The sequence below is a fragment of the Vitis riparia genome, chromosome 14, assembly GCF_004353265.1.
Source record: "Vitis riparia cultivar Riparia Gloire de Montpellier isolate 1030 chromosome 14, EGFV_Vit.rip_1.0, whole genome shotgun sequence".
Classification (NCBI taxonomy): domain Eukaryota; kingdom Viridiplantae; phylum Streptophyta; class Magnoliopsida; order Vitales; family Vitaceae; genus Vitis; species Vitis riparia.
The window spans coordinates 26,920,180-26,928,449 of NC_048444.1; positions in this window are offsets into that span (position 1 = coordinate 26,920,180).

Here is an 8,270-nt window from a genome sequence, read left to right on the forward strand (position 1 = left end):
GAGTAGGCATCAGGGGTGTAAGTAAAACGAAAAAACTAATAAAATTAGTCCAATTAATCCAACTAAAATCGATGAAATTGGTTCGAATTTTAATAACTATAAAAGTTGGTTCGATTAGAGAATTTTAAAACTTGACTTCATCAGTTTAATTTTTGTTTTTGTTTTGTCTTCTAACCAATAACAATTGAATCAAATTGATATTTTAAAGATTCATTTTTGTAATTTATAATTGTTCAATGTTTAATGTTTATTTAATTATTATTACTTATAATTTGAAAACTCTATTAAGGCATTTAATTATTATTAAATCATGGTCAAATCAATTTTAAATTCATTTGTTATATCTAGGTTAGAAAATTTAAATGTATTAGTTTGTCGGTTAAGCCTAAGTTGGTTTTAATTACTTTAATTTAAATTAAAATAAATTGGATTTAAGATCTAATGTAATTTGTATCCAACCAATCATCTAAACCGAACCAAACTGATTTTAAATAAGTTTGGTTTGGTTTAATTTTTCCATTACTAAAAGATTCATTTGATTGTGATTTAAGTGTAAACCCACCATTTTGATTTGACTAATTTTTTCTCCAAAAATTGAACGAACCATACCTCTTTACAATTCTAGTAGGCCCCTAGTATAAAATAAAGGACAACACCCATTTGGGAAGATTCGGACCTTAAAGGAATCCTTGACCTAACAACTGCTTGCTAGCCTTCTTGAATACAGTTGGGCACATGGCCATGACCCATGCATATACTTTTGTCCAAGAGCTTACCCTACCACACATAAAGAACTCCTAAATTCACAAGGAGTGGCCCAGCGTTGAGGATAGCGCTCAAGTGCATATAGTTTTAAAAATATCTTTGAGTGCTTAAGTGTTGAAAGTGCTCAAGCGTGGAGGATAGCGCTCAAGTGCATATAGTAGAGAATTCTCTAGAATTTTGGAGGTCCATTTTTCCAATTTTAAAAAGCTTTATTTTGGGGAAGTTTCTAGATCCGGTCCACCAGGTTCCTAAGCTTATAACTACCTTACCTAATAACTTTTTGGTTTGATGCAAATGTTTGAAAAAACCTAATTTGCCTTCTAGCTCATTCTCAAAACTCCTAAAGAAGATTAATGACTTTTAGTTCTATTGGGTTAAGATGGAGATATGGGAGATCTATTAGGAGTAAATGTGGTGCTACATTGCAAACATGAAGTGCAATGTAAGTGTTGGGGAAAGAGACTTAGGGATAACTTCTATTAGGTAAAATTGTGGACTGTACTTTCATATAGTGGATTGGTGATTTGAGGTCTTTAACCTTATAATTTTTACATCTGCATATTGTGTAGATAGTTTTCTATGTATTTTTTTTGTCTCTCTTGTGTTGAATGTTCTTTGGTGTCACATAATTAAAAAGAGATAGTTAAATATTCGAAGTCAGGCTTGTAATTGTCAGACTTATGATTGTCAAGCTTGTGATACACATCATCCATGGAGGGTCCACAAACTCATAGTGGAAGATGAAAAACCAAGAAAAGTCAATGATTAAATAAGCTACCTAGGTCATTTAAGTCAACAATGTGTAGTATGTATTTACACCTAGAAACCTAATTGTAGACCCTCAATTTTGTCATCCTAGCACATGTTCTATTAAGTATTTGTTCGGTACTTTATGGCAATTCCCTAGTTGCCCATTACTACTCATGTAGTCTATCTTTTCTAAGCCACCTTAAGGACTTTGTTTGAGAGATTTATCTAACTCCGTTGTGACTCTTGGCAGTCTTAATTTAGATTAGGCTCACTTAGGCACCTAGACCCATTTAGATACACTTGGCCCATTAGGAATCACCTTAGGCCCATTTAGATGCACTTGGCACCTTCTAGCTTGCACACATTCACCCTAGGTTACTTAGACACTCTTTCAGAATAGGTCACTTAGAAACTTCTTTTGGCATAGTTCACTTAGGCATGATCTTGATTTTGGTTACTTATTTTCGGGATAAGATGAGTGTTGGCTTGACTTTTTATTACATGAAATGAATTTTTATTCTATCTTTATTTTATTTTTATTTTATTTTGAAGGTTGAGTTTGACATTTAAATTATTATAATCCATTGCATTAATTTAATTTCTTGATTTTTTTTTTCTAATTGCATATGTCTAATATTTATTTTTATACCCTTATCAATTTATTTGTTTATTTACTCGCTTATTTATTCATTCTTTAATTCCATGAATTGACATCTAAGATTTTTGTGGCTATGTGATTTGATTTTCTATTTGATTTTATTCTATTTCCAATTACATGATTTCTTATTTCAACTTTATTTTTAATTTTGCATGAGACTTGGAGCCATCAAGGAGAGGAGATCATGACCAAATAGGGAAACTTGGAAGGAATCCGGGCTGCATATAGAAAGTGGGCAGATTACGGCTTTAAGAATGAATTCGGGCAGCATATGATTTGCTTTAAGAAGGAATCCGGGCTGCATATAGAAAGTGGGCAGATCACGGCTTTAAGAACGAATCTGGGATGCATATGATTTGCTTTAAGAAGAAATCCGGGCTGCATATAGAAGGTGGGCAGATCACGACCATTGAAAAGGGGGGCTGTCACTTTGAAGATTCACAACACGCACTCCACATGAAGGGACAAGATATGGTAGCCGCATGATGAATCAGTAGAAGGAGAACCCATGCAATAATTTTCATTCATACATAGGAGAACACTATCAAGCACAGGAATCGACAAAGAGGCCCAGATTCTCTTCCAAGAGACATCCTTAAGTGAAAAAAAGACAACAAACTACTGGATATGGGTTGCTGTTGCTGCTGTTGTTTGTTATATGTTTTGTAGTCTCGAACCATTATCTCCTCTGAAGATTGAAGCTAGAGTTAAATGAGTTACGGGCCAATTTTATGCTTGATGAGCTTCTAGAAGCAACTTAAGAAGAAAACTAAGCTATTGGAATGATAGGAATTGCCGAGGTTTTCCTATTCGATCGATGTAAGTGGTGGCATGGGCTGTAGGCCAGTCTTTGGCCGAAGAGAAGCTGCCATGTTACCCATTGGATTATTAGTGGGAGCCATATGGAATGCTTCTGAGAATGAAGTGGCGGTGGCATCTCATAATTCCCCAGGAATACGCCTCCATCAGAATTTTGGAGGAACAGACATGCACCATCAGTTTTCTTCAAGGATAACCGACATGCTGGAGTGGGATCAGACTCTGCTATGGATGCCATTCAACAAAGAAACCAGCCACAAGAGGTCTCTCTCACATACTCAGCACGTTGCCAAAGATTGGGAAGGCTACCAATCGGTCTTAGAGAGGAATGAGGGCTGATCATATTGTTCTTTAAGTGGAGAAGGCACAACACTTTGGGAGTATTCAGCACACACCCTTGAGGAATCCCAGACATGCGGCTTGCATTCTTAATCCAACCGCACCACGTAAGGATAGTGATCTGAATGAATTCATGCACCATTCACTCATTCTGAATAAGCAGTTTACCATGCTACCCATTTTGTGCACAATACGCATATAGTGGGTTGTAAGAGAGATTATTTTTGTTTTTTAGAAAGAAAAGTCAACATGCTAAGGATTTGATCACTTACCAAACAAGATACGACTGCATCCATAGGGAAATCTCCAAGTGAGCCACTAGAGAGAACACGCGAGGATTTTTTTTCTTTGTCAAAAAGAGAATTCTTTCAGAGGAACGGGCAGAGGGAGTTTTTTTGAGAGGATCCAAGCATAAAGCAAAATTTTTCAGAGGGGAATAGACAGAAATAATTTTCACGTGGAACTTTGGAGGAGAGCAAAGGACTTCAGGCAGAGACCGGACTGTCACCTTAGTTGCCAAGAGAGGATTTTCTTTTTCACTTCACAAGTTAGTTTTCCATAAAATATTTTTATTTAGTCTAGATTTTGTTAAACAAATTTCAGTTTTTGATTAATTCTTTGTGTTCAAGTTTATTTTGTTTTTAAGTTCTCAATTAGTTTAGTTCTAACCCGCCTTTTAATTTTACTTTATGATTTAATTTGAATGTGTTAGTGACTTTTATTCCTTAGTTTAAGTAATTTGTGAAGTAAAGTTTTATTTTTTTATTTTTAATTCTGGATTAACTTAATTTTAGTTTATAATTTAATTTGAATGTGTTAGTGACTTTAATTTACTAATTTAAATAATCTTGTGAGATAAAGTTTATATTTTTAATTCGCATTAGTTTAGTTTTAGTTTATGTTTTAGTTTGAATGTATTAATAATTTTTATTCATTAGTTAAATAATTTTATTAGATAAAGTTTATGTTTTTAAACGAGTTTTGATTTTGTTTTGTCCCATCTTTTTAGTTGATGTATTTTTATAATCTTAGTTTAGTTTATTAGATTAATTAATTTTATTGATAAAATTTATGCTTCTGATCTTGTTTAGTTTAATTGCAATTTATTTGTTTGGTTTGCATTTTCTTTATATATAATCTTAGTTCATTAATTTAATCAATTCTATTGATAAAGTTCATGTTTTTAACCTTGTTTTAGTTTTGTTTTAATTTATCTATTTAGTTTAGGTTTTTTTTTTTAGAATTTTAGTTTATTAATTTGGTTGATCCATGTAATTAATCTCATGTCTTTTAAAATTGTTTATCCTTGTTTTGATTCATGTTATCTAGTTTCATGTTATCTAGTTTAAGTGGTATTATAATTAGAGTTTATTAGTTTAATTGATCCTATGCGATTGAATTCATGTTTTTTAAATATTAATCATATTTTTTATTCATCTTTTTAGTACATGAGTTTTTAGGACTTAAGTTGTTTAAGTTGATTGGTTCCATGTCATTTTCATATTCTGAACTTGTTAATTTTATTTCTTGATTGATCCACTTTTAGTTTGTATGTTTTTCAAAGCTTTAGATAACTTGTTTAATTGATCTTAAGTTGTATTATTTCTATCTTAAATATATAAATTTTCATTCTTGGATTGATCATAATTTAGTTCATATGTTTCTCTAAAATTTTAGTTAATTAGCTTAATTGATCTTATGTTAGTTTTTTATTATTCTTCTGTGTTCGATTCCCCATTTTTAACTCCTGATTAATATCTTCTAATCTTATCTGATCTAAAGTCATTTAGTTTATTGCTTTGATAGTTTTTTGTGAAGTTTAATTTTTAGAGGCCATTGGAAAATCATGAAGATTGGTCTCTACCCTCACCTTTATTAGTTTTGTTGATTACTGAGAAAATTTTACTTTGTGATTTTGTTTTATTTTGGGTTGCCTATATTTGATCTTTGCGAATTGTTTGTTTGTGAATAATGTATTTCCCTTTAAAATAAAATACTTTTCTCAAAATGTTCCTCACAAAAATCTATTTTAAAAATTCATTTAGAGTCCTTAGAATCAAAAATCTCATTTTCTTAAAATAATATGCATCCATTTTTTTTTATCGGTTTGCATCTTTCTCGGTTTTTTTAATGAAAATTTTGGTTTTAAATTAAACATGAATCCAAGCTTGTGGTCCCACATAAATGGGATAATTCTAGGTTAGATTTGTGTATATCAATTGGGGAATTGGTGAAACCCCTACATAAAAAAAATTTTCAAAACTTATTTTTGCTACCACCTTTGTTGGTTGTTACAATCATATCTATTTTTTTACGAATTATATACAAGACGTATGTGATAATTGATGAATTAGTATACTCTGATAATTTTTGCTATGCTAATTAGATAACAAGCATGCTAGGATTTATCTTATTATTTGTTATCTAACCCCTCATGTCTTGTGGAAGCACATTACGAGTTACCCATGCTATTCAGGTATGCTTCTTACCTTCGTATCTTAATTCCATAGATTATGTATTGCTTTATATGTGATCGTTATGTATTGCTTTGTATGTGATTCTCAACCTGTTCAGCATATATTTTTTATTGTTTGTTTAGATTGTCATGTTTGATTAAGAGACTAGGATAAAATATATGTTGTGTGTCTTATTTTCCAAACTAATCACTGATGTCTTTTGATGACACTTAAGAAGCAGTCCAGGTATGCACCCTAACTCACCTTTATTGTAATTTGATCCTGTTTGACATGTTATTTTTTAAATCACCTTAGTCTATCTAGGTATCCTCAATTAATCAATTAATTGCCACATCTCCCCTAATTTAGTCAGTAGAGACCTCTTTAGGGCTTAGAGGGGTGCTACCTCCTAGAGGTACTTTCCCAATAAGTAACCTGATCCTCGAAACTAGACTTGGGTTTTTTAAAGACACGCTTTTCCAAAAATTATGGAGTCATTTTTTTGGGTTTTATTTCTTGTTTTATTTTCCCTTTAAAATAAAAATAAAATAAGTGGCGACTCCGACTTTTCTTTCTAAAAATTAATTTTTCACAAATAAAAAGTGAGTCTCGCCGATCGAGTGGGGACGCACGTGAAAAATGCGGGTCCACACTAATACTTGATGACTAACCTAAGCTCAACCTAAATTAAGAAGCAATCAATGCGAGGTTAATCCAACTCAACCTCTAACTTGAGGTATTCAATCAAAGCCCAACTTAACCTCATTTCTCTAAGTTCGGGTTGAGTTTAGGTTAATCGAGTTAAATTTGAGTTGATTAAGTTGATAGGGTTGCATAATGTTTATAAAAAGCTACCTTTTATTCTATATATTTAAATAAAAATTTAATAATAAATAAGACAAAGTTCCAATATAGCAACAAAAAGTAAAAAATAAATTTATATATCTTTCTAAAAAATGAAAAAATATATGATATAATATAATTTATTATTTTAATTTCTTAAAATTTGAGTAAAATTTGGGTTGATTGAGTTGATCGGGTTGCATTATTCAAAATTCATGCATAATGTTTTTTTAAAAGCTTTTTTTTTTTTTGTAGATTTAAATAAATTTTAAATAATAAATAAGAAAAAATTCCAATATAGCAACAAAAGTAAAAGATAAATTTATATATCTTTCTAAAAAAAAAGATATAATATAATTTATTTTTCTTAAAAATTTAAAAAGAAAATAAATATTATTATAAATGATAATATACATTATATATATTATAAAAATACTAAATTAGGTTTGGGTTATCTGAATCTTAGCTTAAGCCCAACCGAGTTGAATTCGGGTTGAAAAAACATAATCCAAACACAATTCAAGTATATCAAATTGGGTTTGGGTTAGGTAAGCCCAACTTGCTCAAGTCGCACCTCCTAACACCAATAAAAAACCAAATATTCTTCGTGGATAATTGACCTAATCGCACAGTAAAAGGCTCAATTTAAGTGAATTCCTAGGATCAAGATGACCAAAGAATGATGGAGGCAAAAGTCAAGCCCAAAAGTGGAGGCTTAACACAACTAATGGAGGACTCAAATGATTAGGAAATCAAAATCCAAAGGCAATTTCATTTGAGAAGTTCAAAAATCAAATTTTAAATAAGGTGGAAGCCGAGAAGACAAAAACTCAAATTAGAATTAATTTTGATTTGAGTGAAGGTGAAATAATAATCATGATTTGAAGGAAAGCATGCAAAGATATTTTGATTTCATTCTAATTCTAGTTTAATTTGAGAAAGAAAAATTAATCCTTGAAATAAAAATTTTCAATTTCATTTTGATTTGGAGAGTAGAATTGATTTCAAGATGAAAGACAAAAAGGGGAAGTTAATAGCTCAAATATAATATTCTGATTGAGAACAATTGAAATCGAAATTTTTTGAGTTGTAACACTTCAAGAATGGTTTCCGTGACTTCTTTTTATTAGATATTGTATGAAAGTCTTTTTGAGTTGAAACACTTTAAGAATTTCTTCCGTGACTTCTTTTCATTAGATATTGTATGTTTTAGGATGTTGCCATACATACATACATAACATACATATATATATATTTCTAAGCAAGTTTGTTTGATAATAATTTAGAAAACACTTCTAATTTTTAAAAACATTTTTTTTTAATGAAACGTAAGTAAAATACTTTTATATAAAACACTTCTACTTAAAAAGCACTTTAAAGAGAAATATTGTCAAATGCATTCTTAATCTTTTAGATATGCAAGTTTTTCAAATCTCACATAACTGCATGCAGAAGAATAAGAAATGGAAGTTGTAGGTACTTCAGTGAAAGTGAGTTTTAATTTTCAAATCTTTTGTGAATGGAAAGTTGTGCAAGGACCCAAAGCTTTTTGTGTATTTTATGGCCTAAATCAGGCATCACCCAAGCTTAAAAATCAATGTTGTTAGAACTTGGAAGTCTTGTATGCATGGATGGTTTTC